A 17,137-nucleotide genomic window follows, 5' to 3' on the forward strand; every position below is an offset into this window, starting at 1 on the left:
ACAGAGTTCCCCAGGCCAAAGACAGAGTTGGTTCACTATATATTGTGTATATATTGTGTATATATTGTGTTGTATTAATAAAGTAATTAGAGTATATATTGTGTATATATTGTGTTACAGGGTTAGGGTTAGGGTAGGGTTAGTAATAAATGTATAGTAATAAAGGTATCTATCTATCTACAGGGTTCCCCAGGCCAAAGACAGAGTTGGTTCACTATATATTGTGTATATATTGTGTATATATTGTATCGTATTAATAAAGTAATTAGAGTATTGTGTATATATTGTGTCGTATTAATAAAGTAATTAGAGTATTGTGTATATATTGTGTTACAGGGTTCCCCAGGCCAAAGACAGAGTTGTTTCAGCGGTTCCATGTGTTGTACCTGGGAATGACCTCTGTCTGTCGACCCATAGGTCAGTGACCTTTCACCTTTGACCTCTGTCTGTCGACCCATAGGTCAGTGACCTTTCAACTTAAACCAAACATTACTTACCTGGATTTCATAGAATAGACTAAAGCCATCCTTTTCCAATAATGTAGGGTTTTTCTACTGCTTTGCTGAAAGAGGGGTGGGAAGGCCTGAGAAGGAGACAGGAGGAGCTAATAATAATAATAATAATAGCTGGGAGAGGGTTGGGGGGGGGAGGGGTGGGCCATAGACTGTAGAAAAATATGGACGAAACGAAGCCATTGGTTTCTATGCAGCGCAAATGGCCCTTTCTACCCCTTGGAATGGGTGTCGCCATCATATAATTGTAAAAGCATCAGAGATGCTATTGGCTGCCAACGGTCACGTGCAACGCAGGGATACATGGGAGAATGTGGTCGGAGCCTCCCGAAATACAGCACACGAAGAAGAACACAGCCGGCTGGTATCAGTTTAGTTGGCCACGCCCCCGAAACTTTATCATTTATTTTAAAATACATTGGACCATATTTCGACAAAACGAATATGATGGTGATTGAAAGGCATTTTTTAACTAGCGATAGGAACCATACAGTATTCATGAAAATGTTAATTAAGGTTAGAAAACCCTAAGGTTAGAAAACCCTAACCCAGGGGAAAATGAATGGGATCCAATGGTGGGAAATTCCTTTTGCGACCGGCCGGGGGGGGAAACAGCGCAACTAGCGGTTTGAGGACAAATTACCACTCCTGAATACAGAGCCCCTGTCATTACATATGTAATGTCTGTATTTTGATTGATTGAAGACTTTATTAGAAGTTTGCATAGGAAAAGGTACAGTTTCATGACGGTACAGTTCACTGGTACAAGGTCTACTAAAAGGAGATCCATGAAAAGACTAAGCTTATTTCCACTGGAAACCATTGAAGTATCTCATATAACATTGAATGACAGACAAATAGAACACAGTACTATGCAGTAGATATGTAAAGAAAAAGAAAAAAGAAAACAGTAAGTCTAAACAAACAGTATACAAAGAAGGGGCAGGGGAGGGTAGGGTTGGGCTAGGTTAGTTTTTTACCAGTTGCGAACGGCTGCTGCCTGTAAGTGATTTTTCAGGGCAATTTTAAAGGATGCTAGTGATCCACACTCCTTTATGACCTTCGGTAGGGCTTTCCACATTTTGGTGGTATAGCAGAAAAAAGAGTTTGACCCGGCTTTGTTGGTTTTGACTCTGGGTTGAGTGATCTGTGGCGCTGCCTCTGGTGTTGTAATTATGGACATCCTTAATGTTTATAAAGTATTTTGACAGGTACTTGGGTATCATAGTGGTGTAGTGTATCTTGTACACCAGGCCCATTGCAAGTTGCTGTACTCTGTCATCTACTCTGAGCCACCCCACTCTTAACTGGTGAGTAGCGGTGAGGTGAGTCTGATAGGGAAGGTGAAGTAGGACCCTAATTAGTTTATTTTGGGCTGTTTGGAGTTTAGTTTTCAGGGCTTGTGGGGCGTCACGATACATACATACATACATACATACATACATACATACATACATACATACACACATACACACATGCATACATGTGCATGCATGCATGCATGCATGCATGTATGTATGTATGTATGTATGTATGTATGTATGTATGTATGTATGTATGTATGTACGTACAGACATTACATATGTAATGACAGGGGCTCTCTATTCAGGAGTGGTAATTTGTCCTCAAACCTTTTGACCTGTTTTTGGCACATAAACAGTATGATTTAAATGATGTTTAAATGCATGGTGTAGATTAGAACCTTTAAAGGACAACTCCAGACTAAATAACAGTATGATTTAAATGATGTTTAAATGCATGGTGTAGATTAGAACCTTTAAAGGACAACTCCAGACTAAATAACAGTATGATATAAATGATGTTTAAATGCATGGTGTAGATTAGAACCTTTAAAGGACAACTCCAGACTAAATAACAGTATGATTTAAATGATGTTTAAATGCATGGTGTAGATTAGAACCTTTAAAGGACAACTCCAGACTAAATAACAGTATGATATAAATGATGTTTAAATGCATGGTGTAGATTAGAACCTTTAAAGGACAACTCCAGACTAAATAACAGTATGATATAAATGATGTTTAAATGCATGGTGTTTGTGATCTTTTTCATCAATCTGCTATCATCACACATCCATGCCTTGGTTTGTATTCTCCTAAACAGATGTTTGTCATCAATCTGCTATCATCACACATCCATGCCTTGGTTTGTATTCTCCTAAACAGATGTTTGTCATCAATCTGCTATCATCAAACATCCATGCCTTGGTTTGTATTCTCCTAAACAGATGTTATGCTGTTATGTGTTAACGTACGCCAAGCGGAAAAAGATGTTCAGGTTCAGGTTCGGTTTATTAGTCAAATGCGTATCCATACAAGTACAGACAAACAATGAAATGCTTGTGCCAAGAGCACTCTCAGCCTTATTGCACACAAAACAATACGACAACAACAGGTCACCCAGGACAACCCAAAAAACAACAAAACAACCATACAGTGTGACAGTGTACAGTTTAAAAACTGCGTATATTGCACATGACTACCTACGTCTCGCTTCCATCTCTTCGTTAAGCAACCTGATTGCTTGAGCATAAAAACTATTACTGAAACGGGTGGTGTGAGATTTGATGCTCTGGTAACGTTTTTTTGAAGGGAGGAGATAGAACAGGGAATGGGCGGGATGACAGCTGTCCTTTAAGATGTTCTCTGTCTTTTTCTTACAGCGTGTGTTATAGATTGTGTGTAGCTGTGGTAATTCTGTGCCAATGATTTTGGCAGCTCTCTTCACAATTCTCTGTAACTGTGATTGGCCAGTACAGTCACATTGATCACCCAAAACATGACTTTCTATACTGTGATTGGGACAACCAAGGCCTGAATGTGTTTGTAATTATGTGTGTGTGTGTGTGTGTGTGTGTGTGTGTGTGTGTGTGTGTGTGTGTGTGTGTGTGTGTGTGTGTGTGTGTGTGTGTGTGTGTGTAGGGATGGACATCATTAATGGAGCCATAGACAGCCTGCTGTCCTCCACAGGGAAAGAGGAAGCAACTCCTGTCATCCTGACCGTGGCTGAAGCTACTGTGGCCGTAGTTAAAGACAAAGTATGTAATATTATTATTATTAAAGGGTCCGGGCGGACAGTACAGTCAGTAGGACAACAGATGTGAATTCCCGTGGGAGGTAGAAAGGCCTCAGTACAAAAGCACCAGGAGTTCAATATCTGACTTACAGATCTGTTTTTTCACTGTAGCGTTCGTTCCCTTCCGAGCACCAATACCCCCCCCCCCCCCCCCCCCCCCCCGCCTTAAGTTTCCCATTGGCTTTTTCAATCACCGATTTGATGTGGTGATGTCACGTGATGTCACGTGACATCACTTCCTGTACTGACTGAACGACTGACTGACTGAACAGACAGACAGACAGACAGACGGACACAAGCTGTGACATTTCTCATGGTAAACTGTGACCATCGAGGTCTGTTTACTGTACTTATAAGGTACTCATCTCCTATTGGCTGTTTGTTTACTGTACACTCATCTCCTATTGGCTGAATGTTTACTGTACACTCATCTCCTATTGGCTGAATGTTTACTGTACACTCATCTCCTATTGGTTGAATGTTTACTGTACACCATGGTACTGATCTCCTATTGGTTGAATGTTTACTGTACACCATGGTACTGATCTCCTATTGGTTGAATGTTTACTGTACACCATGGTACTGATCTCCTATTGGCTGAATGTTTACTGTACACCATGGAGCTTATCTCCTATTGGTTGAATGTTTACTGTACACCATGGTACTTATCTCCTATTGGTTGAATGTTTACTGTACACCATGGTACTTATCTCCTATTGGCTGAATGTTTACTGTACAACATGGTACTTATCTCCTATTGGCTGAATGTTTACTGTACACCATGGTACTGATCTCCTATTGGCTGAATGTTTACTGTACAACATGGTACTCATCTCCTATTGGCTGAATGTTTACTGTACACTCATCTCCTATTGGTTGAATGTTTACTGTACACCATGGTACTCATCTCCTATTGGCTGTTTGTTTACAGGAAGAGGAACAGGAAGTAGTGGTGGAGTGTCGCGTGCGTTTCCTGTCCTTCCTGGGCGTGGGACGGGACGTCCACACCTTGGCCTTCATTCTGGACCGTGGGAACCAACAGTTCACCTGCCATGTGTTCTGGTGTGATCCCACGGCTGGGAGGGTCTCTGAGGCCTTACAGGCTGCTTGTGTGGTATGTATGTATACATATGTCCATATATGGGCATATGTATGTATGTAGGCCGATGGATGGATGGATGGATGGATGGATGGATGGATGGATGGATGGATGGATGGATGGATGGATTGATTGATTGATTGATTGATTATTTTATTAGACTAAAATGGAGAACAGTACAAGTATAGTCAATACAATAGAAATGTAGTTCAGTACAAATACAGAAAGGAACATCCTAAATGAGACCTTTCACAGTCTTTTTCTACGTTGGAAGCAGAATGTCTGGTCCCAAAAAGAATGGATTCTGTTTTACCAAGCTGTAGAGACAGTTTGTTATCGGTAAGCCAAGTACGAGATTTGGTGACTTCTGAGCTGAGAGCTTCCTCAACCCTCCTGAGATCAGGAGTGCTGAGTCATCAGCGAACAGGAACAGTTTGCAGTTCCAGGCAGCATTCATGTGGTTCATGTAAAGGAGGAACAGTAATGGCTCTAGAATGCTTCCTTGAGGAACACCACAGTTCACCGGGAGGGAAGAGGACATGGTTCAGTTGATGTCAACCATTTGTTCTGTTCCTTCCAGGTAGGATTTCATCCAGTCTAGATTCTCATAGTGAGCTTTACATATCTACTGCATAGTACTGTGTTCTATTCGTCTGTCATTCAATGTTATATGAGATACTTTAATGGTTTCCTGTGGAAATAAGCTTAGTCTTTTCATGGATCTCCTTTTAGTAAGTTGACCTTGTACCAGTGAACTGTACCGTCATGAAACTGTACATTTTCCTATGCAAACTTCTAATAAAGTCTTCAATCAATCAATCAATCAAAGCTTGGATGATCAGAGCCATAAAGACGGGAATGAGGGGGGAGTTTACTGACCAACTGGGAGGCGAATGGTGGTGAAAAAACTGTTGAAGCAATTTGGCACCATCCATAGGCGCCGGAGCCGGGTCTTTTTGGACCGGACAGCCACCCCACTTTTCAGGCTAGGGTTAGGGTTAGGGGTTAGGGTCTTTTGGTCCGTTTTTTCCCCCCCAAACGGCGCTATAGTCCCAATGTCCCCATTGTCTTGCTAAATCGCTGCTGGAGGTTGTTGCGACCCCCAGTCACTCATGCTAATTGCTTCCAATACACAAGTCTGTCTGCTATTACATGTTCAACCGGTTCTGATGACGGCCAGGCTGCAGTGGTGTAAAGTAACAAATGACATTATACTCACTCAAGTAGCCTACTGTAGGCCAAGTACAATTTTGAGGCTTTCTCAGAGGCAAGTATTGTAGGCTACTTTTACTCCACTACAAATATTTGAAAACAGCTAAGTTACTTTGCATATTTCGATTATTATAAAGGCATACATGCCACTTCAGTCTATATATTTAGGCCATTAGAAATGAAAATACAAGATCACAATGCAGACGCTTAGCTATAATTGTGAGCTTAGATCTGCTAGAATATTTGTATCTATGGTAGGCTACATATTTGTGAAAACCTGTGAAATGGGACATTCTGCAAATGACTACGTTTTATTTATACAGTACATTTTGATACCAAAACGTCATTATGCAAGTACATTTTGGACATGGGACTTCTAACAGAGTATTTCTACCTTGAGTTACTTAAGTAAAACATGTGAGTAGGCTACTTTTCTTTTTTCTTCACTGACGGCCGGGGCTGCTAATCGAGCGTCGGCTCGCTCACTCTCTCTCTCTCCTCACTCACTGTAGTCAGTGTGATGCAAAGCAGTTCATATCTAACTTTAACAGTAGCTTGAATTTCCCTTCCTTTATTCACATTTAAACTTAATTTATTTTTGTTAACTACATTGAGTAGTTTTATTGTTAACTACATTGAGTAGTTTTATTGTTAACTACATTGAGTAGTTTTATTGTTAACTACATTGAGTAGTTTTATTGTTAACTACATTGAGTAGTTTTATTGTTAACTACATTGAATAGTTTTATTGTTAACTACATTGAGTAGTTTTATTGTTAATTACATTGAGTAGTTTTATTGTTAACTACATTGAGTAGTTTTATTGTTAATTACATTGAGTAGTTTTATTGTTAACTACATTGAGTAGTTTTATTGTTAACTACATTGAGTAGTTTTATTGTTAACTACATTGAGTAGTTTTATTGTTAACTACATTGAGTAGTTTTATTGTTAACTACATTGAGTAGTTTTATTGTTAACTACATTGAGTAGTTTTTATTGTTAACTACATTGAGTAGTTTTATTGTTAACTACATTGAGTAGTTTTATTGTTAACTACATTGAGTAGTTTTATTGTTAATTACATTGAGTAGTTTTATTGTTAATTACATTGAGTAGTTTTATTGTTAATTACATTGAGTAGTTTTATTGTTAACTACATTGAGTAGTTTTATTGTTAATTACATTGAGTAGTTTTATTGTTAACTACATTGAGTAGTTTTATTGTTAACTACATTGAGTAGTTTTATTGTTAACTACATTGAGTAGTTTTATTGTTAACTAAATTGAGTAGTTTTATTGTTAACTACATTGAGTAGTTTTATTGTTAATTACATTGAGTAGTTTTATTGTTAACTACATTGAGTAGTTTTATTGTTAACTACATTGAGTAGTTTTATTGTTAACTACATTGAGTAGTTTTATTGTTAATTACATTGAGTAGTTTTATTGTTAACTACATTGAGTAGTTTTATTGTTAACTACATTGAGTAGTTTTATTGTTAATTACATTGAGTAGTTTTATTGTTAACTACATTGAGTAGTTTTATTGTTAACTACATTGAGTAGTTTTATTGTTAACTACATTGAGTAGTTTTATTGTTAACTACATTGAGTAGTTTTATTGTTAACTACATTGTGTAGTTTTCTGCTTTTTTAAGTAGTTCCTCATTGTTGGTTTTTCTGTACTCAGAGTAAGTTTTGTTTCTGTGTTTGGTGGCATCAAAATGTCTCCTTTCATCCACGGTTGGGACGCGCTCTGACCCTGACGACCTTTGAGGGTGCTATCAAGTACAGACAAAGACCATGTCAGACAAAGACCATGTCTCCTCAGCTGAGGTGCAGTTTGTAACATCTGACCAATCCATTTTCTCAAGAGCTGCTGTCAGAGCTTCGGGGGAGGAGTGAGTGCTTCATAGCTCTGCAGTTTATTGTGGTGTGACAATGAAAAAATTACCTCTGCGCTTCCTAAGCCTGTCACATGCTTCTCAATTAAATCTTAAAATGCATTTTGGTCTGGGGGTCTGTAGCACCAATTATCAGAGGATTATATGATGCTCTATAAAAAGTGAGAAAGCAACAGCACTTTGCCATTTTCCATTTTCTGTTCTGGTCACGTACAAACGGCCTGAGTCATCATTAAATACATAGCTTTGTTTTTATTTTGTGAAAAAAGGTCGACTAACATTTCTTTGTGATAGTTTTAGTTTTGGATGGTTTTAGATGGTTTTAGATGGTTTTAGATAGTTTTAGATGGAATGGATGGATGGATGGATGGATGGACGGACGGACGGACGGACGGACGGACGGACGGATGAATGGACGGATGGACGGATAGATGGATGGATGAATGGATGGACGGACGGACGGACGGATAAATGGATGGATGGATGGACGGATGGATGGATGGAGGAATGGATGGATGGATGGATGGATGGATGGATGGATGGATGGATGGACGGACGGAAGGATGGATGGATGGATGGATGAATGGATGGACGGACGGACGGACGGACGGACGGATAAATGGATGGATGGATGGACGGACGGATGGATGGATGGAGGAATGGATGGATGGATGGATGGATGGATGGATGAAGTCATTCATAACATCTTCATCCTCCTCTTCCTCAGCTGCGGTATCAGAAGTGTCTGGTGGCAAGGCCCCGCCCCCCTGGAGGCCACGCCCCCTCTGACTCGGTGACACGGCCCCACCCCCCTGGAGGCCACGCCCCCTCTGACTCAGTGACGCGTCGCGTGACGAGCAGCGTGAAGCGAGGCGTGCTGTCACTCATAGACGCTCTGAAACCACGGAGACCGTAACCACGGCAACCTGCACAAACACTGCCATCTGACGTCACTACAACACCTCTCCACCAATCAACCACTGTACATACAGTAGTCTCCCATTCAGATTGTCCCTAAAGGTACCTATGGGTTTGGTTTTGCCAGAGGTTTCTCTTTTTTGAAGCGGTGAAATCCGCTTCCAAGGAGTGGCTTTGTGTGTCCCATGTGTGTCCCCCACGTCCATATATGGTAATTTCAGTCCAGAATGAACAGGTTTTATCTGTCCGTAAATGTGTGTCCCATGTGTGTGTCCCCCACGTCCATATATGGTCATTTCAGTCCAGAATGAACAGGTTTTATCTGTCCCATACGTCCAGAATATGTGTGTATCGTCCGTCCCGGTCTGATGATTGGATGATTAAAAATGTCCAATGAGACCATACTTTGAGGATTGGTCAAGCTTCACATGACAATTCGGCCCTCCAGATAAAATCATTAATTCATTCAGAATTCAGAATTCTGAAGCTCTAGAACACATACATTCGCTTCACTTCAAACCGAATGTATATACAGAGTTCATAACTCTAGAACACTCTAGTTCACCGCTTCACTTCGAACCGAGGTTTGATTTTTTACTCCTCCCCTTGTTTTTTCAAAGGGTGGAGTTTAGGCTAAAACAAGCCTCTGGAGGCCTCCCATGGTGTCATACGATAGGTGGACACTAGGTGTCAGGGCTGAGCAACTATAATCTAGAGGGGACATTAAATTGCAAGTGTGTTGAGATCGCTTGATAAGTTTAGATATACGGTTTAGATATAAGTTTGATGTGGTTCAAAGAATGTAAAATAAATGATGTTGTTGTATGTATAACACATACTAGCCTAATGAGACACAGAGGTGGCTCCCAGCTTCAAACGTATAACAAGGTATAAATAACAATCTGTGGATGTAGTGTGTGTACAATAAAACTGTATAAAACATATTTTTAAAATACATAAAATATGTATATACTGTATTTCTGTGTCTTTATTTGATATATTTTCAGCTCGCTGCGAGTTCAATCCCAGTCAGCGACGGCGTCAGGGGGGGCAAGCAGGGGCTCTAGCTCCCCCTGGTGGAGGCTTAAGCCCGGATCATAGTCGGGTCCTCGGTGGAAGGGTTTACACCGCGGTGTAGTCTTTTCGAGTCTTTTTGAGTCATGAAACTACAACGTTACATCAGCTCTCCACCGCGAGTCCCGACACATCTCTCTGTTTTTACTATCAGACAGACAGGCTCTACACCCCGTTCACTGATTGGTCGACCTGAACCGGTCTAGACGGGGTAAAGGACTTCACCGTGGGCCGTGACTATGATGGCCTGCACTTATTTTCTGACTTGAGGTGGAAAGCTTTCCACCTCAAACCCTAAGCCCCCCCCCCCCCTACCCACAAACCCAATTGTGATGAAAAATATTTATGGAATAAATGAATGAAATATTGAAATATATATGAATTATAGCTGTCAGAATTATAGTGGCCGTAATTAATTGTGTTAAAATATTTGACAAAGAATGGCCAGAATAACAGCCCTGTTCACTGTCTGCAACGCAGCCACTTAATTCTCCCCCTCCCATTCCCCACACACACACACACACACACACACACACACACACACACACACACACTGTGCCGAGGAGAAGAGACAGAGCTCAAAAGAGTGAAGTTGTTTTAAACGTCTTGGATACAGTGACAATGGAATAATTCATCATAGATCAGAACATAGGTACTTTTACCTTTGTAGCTGTTGTCATCTCAATGTAAAATCCACGATTTTATGCTCCAAATTGCATGGATTAGAATCCAGAGAAGTGATCACAGTGAATGCGTTTTCAACACTAGATTGCCAGCCAGCTGTGTTGTTAGATTAACGAGGCTCGTAAACGACCCTGATTTCACATAGATGCCCTGATTTCACATAGATGCCCTGATTTCACATAGATGCGCAACTAAGGCACTGTCTTTTATGGCAAGACATTTTAACTTTTTGTATTTTGTCTGTGCATGTGTGTCAACTGAGAATGGTTTCTCTGTAGTCAGGGGTTTGGGAACAGACCCCCACTTCGACGCACCCCTATTTCGAAATACCGCTACTCCGCCCCCCCGCTACTCCGCCCCCCCGCGACTTCGACACCCCCCCTTTTCGACCCGTCGGAATGGGACCCCCCCCCCCCCCCCCCCCCCCGAAAAAAAAACGTACGACCGAAACGACTGACTGACGGCCGAGCAAGATGGGGAGAGAGGGAGAGGGGGGAGGGAGAATTGTCAAATCAATTTGATCATCGCTCTCTCTCTCTCTCTCTCTCTCTCTCTCTCTCTCTCTCTCTGTCTGTCTGTCATATGATATGATATGTAGGCCTATATGTGATGTTCTGTCATGAAACCAAACAGCATCGCTTTCTTTTTTTATGTCTCCAATACTTCTGCACATTTGGAATCAGTTTTTACCCAGTACCAGAACTCAAGCAATTTACAAAGTCCCTTTTATAGCTGATCAGTCATCGAAAACAAAAGCTCTCAACGCATCACAGACTGTCACACAATGTCAAATTGGTTGGTTCTATTTTGTCAGACGCCCGTGCCTGCCCATATGCGCACGTATAGGCCTATATTGATTCCAAAAACGGTCTGGCTTTATGGGCATACTGTAGGCCTATATATAGCCTAAAAAACATACTTGAAATGTATGTTTTCAGTCCCAAATACTGTAGGCCTAATGCTTTAATTGTCGTTATTGGCGATACGTTTGTATTGCATTAAAAAGGATATATCCAATATGTTTCTTTTATGTCCGCTCCAGTTTTATCATTGTCAGTTTTGACTAAAGTACCTATTTTATTTTAGCCTAATAGTTAAGGTAACGTGACCGCATATTTTCTAAATCTGCTGTCGTGAAAATAATGTGTGCGAAACGCCAGGCGCATTGTAGCCTATACGGGGCGCGCCGTGCGCCGGAGTTGTTAATTAATTCCCAGCTGGTAGATCAAAGCTACACGCTGTACCTAAATGGCCAATTTGAACTTGAAAGGAGTAGAGATTACGTAACTGCACGGACCATCAGAGAAAGTGACGGAAGTGGAAGAAGTGGTGAACTTCACCGCAGACAGACAAGTGTCTGTTAGTGGCCAACTGGCCAAGTGGCCATGGCTTTCAATCATGATTTCCCCTGTCTTTTAACAAATTACCGCGGTGCAGGCGAATGGATCAATCAAATATAGGTAATTATTAATCATTTTTGGATAATCGCAGATGAAATAATGCAGGAAATAAATTATGACACAATCTATCAGCAAAAACCTAAATCTCTGAATGCTTGTGTCTGTGTGTGAGTGTATGTATGTTATAGGCAGCCTAACAGACACTCCAAAAATAACAATTTTTCAAAATAGCCTAACTTAGCCTATTTTGTATCATTTGTTAATTTTTCCACACTAGTCCACGAAACAGCTGTGACCACCACTTGACTCGAGTCGGATCAGCATCACGGCATGCCTGGTCGCACTGACCCACCTTAATTACCTCTATGGTAGGCTGGTAGCGCTGCGCAAGTTCAATCTCTTTCATAGAAACTTCACGCATAGGCCTATTGCAAAGTAACAAGACTAAGCTGTGTGTGTGTGTGCGTGTGTGTGTGTGTGTGTGTGTGTGTGTGTGTGTGTGTGTGTGTGTGTGTGTGTGTGTGTGTGTGTGTGTGTGTGTGTGTGTGTGTGTGTTTCTCTCTCTCTCTCGCTCGCTCGCTCTCTGTGCCAAATGGAGAGCTTTATGCGCTGAGCGCAGAGAGAAGGAGCCAGCGAGAGAGAGAGACGTTGACGTTCTCCTATTCATATTAATATCTTGCTAAAGTAGGCTATTTGCTGTCTGGTTTATTGCAAGATTTCGAGAGTCCCGTCGGCTGCCTGGTTTTATTTTTTGATCGCCCGTTTCCTACCGCAGTAATAGGCTACCGCCTGCTTACACTAACCGTGGGTTGAACTTGAAGAATGAATAAACACAGGGAGATGAGGAGGCATTATTATTAAGTGTGCCTGCTATGCAATAGCAAAACACTTATTGTAATCCGCCATACTTAATTAATTAAGTGTGCCTGCTATGCAATAGCAAAACACTTATTGTAATCCGCCATACTTAATTAATTAAGTCTTTCGCCACGAATTTCTGCACGTAATAACTGCCGCACAATTTACGCCACCGCCGCAATATATACATCAAAGCGTGCGGCTCGGCCGGGAATGGTGTGCTATTACTTTTCTTTCCGATCCGCGTTACCATTGCGACGTAATTCGCAAAAAACGACGCCAAAAAACCCCATTGACTTAGAATGGGGGAAACTTCGGCACGTAATAACTGCCGCACGATTTACGCCACCCCCGCAATATATACATCAAAATGTGCGGCTCGGCCGGGAATGGTGTGCTATTACTTTTCTTTCCGATCCGCTTTACGATTGCGATGTAATTCGCAAAAAACAACGCCCAAAAACTCCATTGACTTTGAATGGGGGACTCCGAAAAAAACCCAGAAACTTTGGCGCCACATAACTCTGCCATACTTTTGCCTAGCAACGTCATTTAAAATGTAAAATGCTCACACAACTTTGGTCTTTTTCCGACCAATAGGGATGAGCTGTAATTGATTAAGCCTCGCCCCCTCTTTAACAGGAAGTGCCCTTCACCAAACAGGAAGTGCCTCTATAACTCATGAACCGTTTGTCGTACAGACTTGCGGCTGGTGTCATACCTTTTCTTTTTTTCTCAATTTTTTTTTCTCAAATTTTTTTTTCTCAAATTTTTTTTTTCTCAAATTTTTTTTTCTCAAATTTTTTTTCTCAAAATTTTTTTTTCTCAAAAAATTTTTTTCTCAAATTTTTTTTTCTCAAATTTTTTTTTCTCAAAATTTTTTTTTCTCAACATTTTTTTTTCTCAAAATTTCTTTTTCTCAAAATTTTTTTTTTCTCAATTTTTTTTTCTCAATTTTTTTTTCTCAAAATTTTTTTTTCTCAATTTTTTTCTCAAAAATTTTTTTTCTCAAAACATTTTTTTTCTCAATTTTTTTCTCAAATTTTTTTTCTCAAAAAAATTTTTTCTCAATTTTTTTTTTCTCAAAATTATTTTTTTCTCAAAAAATGTTTTTCTCAAAATTGTTTTCTCAAAATTATTTTTTTCTCAACATTTTTTTTTCTCACATTTTTTTTTCTCAAGATTTTTTTTTCTCACAATTTTTTTTTCAAAATTTCTTTTTCTCAAAAAAGTTTTTTTCTCAAATTTTTTTTCTCACAAAACAATTTTTTCTCAAAAAACTGTCGTTAAAGTGCGACCCGTGATAACGGCCAAAAATGCTCCAAAACGCCACTAATTAGTCGAAATGGCTGACTTCCTGTTTGGTTTCTGATTGGCTGCTGGCCTTGTGACGTGGGTAGAGCTGCGAGGGCCTGGTCATCGCTGCTTGCAGCTTTAATTCATTAATCGTCCATGACCTTAATTGGGGCCTATTTCGCCAAACAGGAAGTGCCCCTCACCAAACAGGAAGTGACCCTTGATCTCGTGAACCGTTTGTCATACAGACACGCGGGTTGCGTCAAATGAAATAACGCTAATGCTAACACCAACCGCTACACAAGGTTGCACAGACTTAGCGAGCTGCAGGCACACTTAAAATTTCTTAGAAATTTTCTCTTCTAGTTAAGTCTTTCGCCACGAATTTCTGCACGTAATAACTGCCGCACAATTTACGCCACCGCCGCAATATATACATCAAAACGTGCGGCTCGGCCGGGAATGGTGTGCTATTACTTTTCTTTCCGATCCGCGTTACCATTGCGACGTAATTCGCAAAAAACGACGCCAAAAAACCCCATTGACTTAGAATGGGGGAAACTTCGGCACGTAATAACTGCCGCACGATTTACGCCACCACCGCAATATATACATCAAAATGTGCGGCTCGGCCGGGAATGGTGTGCTATTACTTTTCTTTCCGATCCGCTTTACGATTGCGATGTAATTCGCAAAAAACAACGCCCAAAAACTCCATTGACTTTGAATGGGGGACTCCGAAAAAAACCCAGAAACTTTGGCGCCACATAACTCTGCCATACTTTTGCCTAGCAACGTCATTTAAAATGTAAAATGCTCACACAACTTTGGTCTTTTTCCGACCAATAGGGATGAGCTGTAATTGATTAAGCCTCGCCCCCTCTTTAACAGGAAGTGCCCTTCACCAAACAGGAAGTGCCTCTATAACTCATGAACCGTTTGTCGTACAGACTTGCGGCTGGTGTCATACCTTTTCTTTTTTTCTCAATTTTTTTTTCTCAATTTTTTTTTTCTCAAATTTTTTTTTTCTCAAATTTTTTTTTCTCAAATTTTTTTTCTCAAAATTTTTTTTTCTCAAAAAAATTTTTTCTCAAATTTTTTTTTCTCAAATTTTTTTTTCTCAAAATTTTTTTTTCTCAACATTTTTTTTTCTCAAAATTTCTTTTTCTCAAAATTTTTTTTTTCTCAATTTTTTTTTCTCAATTTTTTTTTCTCAAAATTTTTTTTTCTCAATTTTTTTCTCAAAAATTTTTTTTCTCAAAAAATTTTTTTTCTCAATTTTTTTCTCAAATTTTTTTTCTCAAAAAAATTTTTTCTCAATTTTTTTTTTCTCAAAATTATTTTTTTCTCAAAAAATGTTTTTCTCAAAATTGTTTTCTCAAAATTATTTTTTTCTCAACATTTTTTTTTCTCACATTTTTTTTTCTCAAGATTTTTTTTTCTCACAATTTTTTTTTCAAAATTTCTTTTTCTCAAAAAAGTTTTTTTCTCAAATTTTTTTTCTCACAAAACAATTTTTTCTCAAAAAACTGTCGTTAAAGTGCGACCCGTGATAACGGCCAAAAATGCTCCAAAACGCCACTAATTAGTCGAAATGGCTGACTTCCTGTTTGGTTTCTGATTGGCTGCTGGCCTTGTGACGTGGGTAGAGCTGCGAGGGCCTGGTCATCGCTGCTTGCAGCTTTAATTCATTAATCGTCCATGACCTTAATTGGGGCCTATTTCGCCAAACAGGAAGTGCCCCTCACCAAACAGGAAGTGACCCTTGATCTCGTGAACCGTTTGTCATACAGACACGCGGGTTGCGTCAAATGAAATAACGCTAATGCTAACACCAACCGCTACACAAGGTTGCACAGACTTAGCGAGCTGCAGGCACACTTAAAATTTCTTAGAAATTTTCTCTTCTAGTTATTATTCTCTCTCTCTCTCTCTCTCTCTCTCTCTCTCTCCCTCTCTCTCTCTCTCTCTCTCTCTCTCTCTCTCTCTCTCTCTCTCCCCTCTCTCTCTCTCTCTCTCTCTCTCTTTCTCTCCCTCCGTGTCTATCCATCTGTCTCTGTCTGAATCAGCGCGCCGCAGCAGAAAAAAGACGAACATAGCACTCAGTAGGCTAAATCAATGCATTTCTGTGAATACAAGAAAATATAAAAAAAAAAAAAATTTGACATAATGGAAGATGTGATGATGCGGATGTATACATTGGATTAATAGGCCTATAATTAGTGCGGTTGGATAATGGATAATTAATTTGCGCAGATGGATTCGGATGACCTCAAAAAGCCTATCTGTGCAGCACTTAACAACTTCAAAGGTGAAGTCAATACTGTCGAAAAGCCGACGTGTCGTAGTGGCGACGTGTCACCAATTCGAAGTGGCGGTGTCTATAGAAAAGTGGGGACACCCCGCCATTTCGACCCATTGAAGTCAATTGTCGAAATGCCGACATGTCGAAGTGCCGACGTGTAACCGTTTTCAACAGGGGGTCCTCAGAGTTACTACAGGGGGTCCTCCAAATCTTTGTGTGAAACGTTTTTTCCTCCTTTTTTATATTAACCACTTGCCAAAAATAGCCGATCTACAAGCTCACAACTTCTCGTGTTGCAAGGCCTTGTGAGGTTTATGTAGAGGGGGGGAAGAGTAGACTAGTACAGAGAGAAAGGTCAGATGTATTCAATATTGACAATTCAAGTGGTTAAACATCTGAAAACACATTGACAAAAATACACTGATGATTGTGCTGTCAAACAATGAAACTACAGTAGGCTATAAGGAATAAAAGCTTGTCGGGGTCCCTGCTTCGTCTCTCTCAACTAAGGGGTCCTTGGCCTGAAAACGTTGAACACCCCTGGCATAGGTATCAAGTAATTCCCTTTAGTGTGTACTGAGTTAGTCTGGGTAGATCCTCTCCCCTCTATAAACTTGAATAATATTACTTGTAATTTCCAGTTGTCCTCAAATGGTCAAATTTATTTTTCATCCTGAATATCAAGCCTAATTATAATAAGGGTAATAATAATAATAATAATACATGCATACCGTATGATAAATGTAAGCCTTATTCCACCTATATCTTTCCATTCC

This window comes from Nannobrachium achirus (assembly GCF_963921795.1).
Source record: "Nannobrachium achirus genome assembly, chromosome: 17".
Lineage (NCBI taxonomy): Eukaryota > Metazoa > Chordata > Actinopteri > Myctophiformes > Myctophidae > Nannobrachium > Nannobrachium achirus.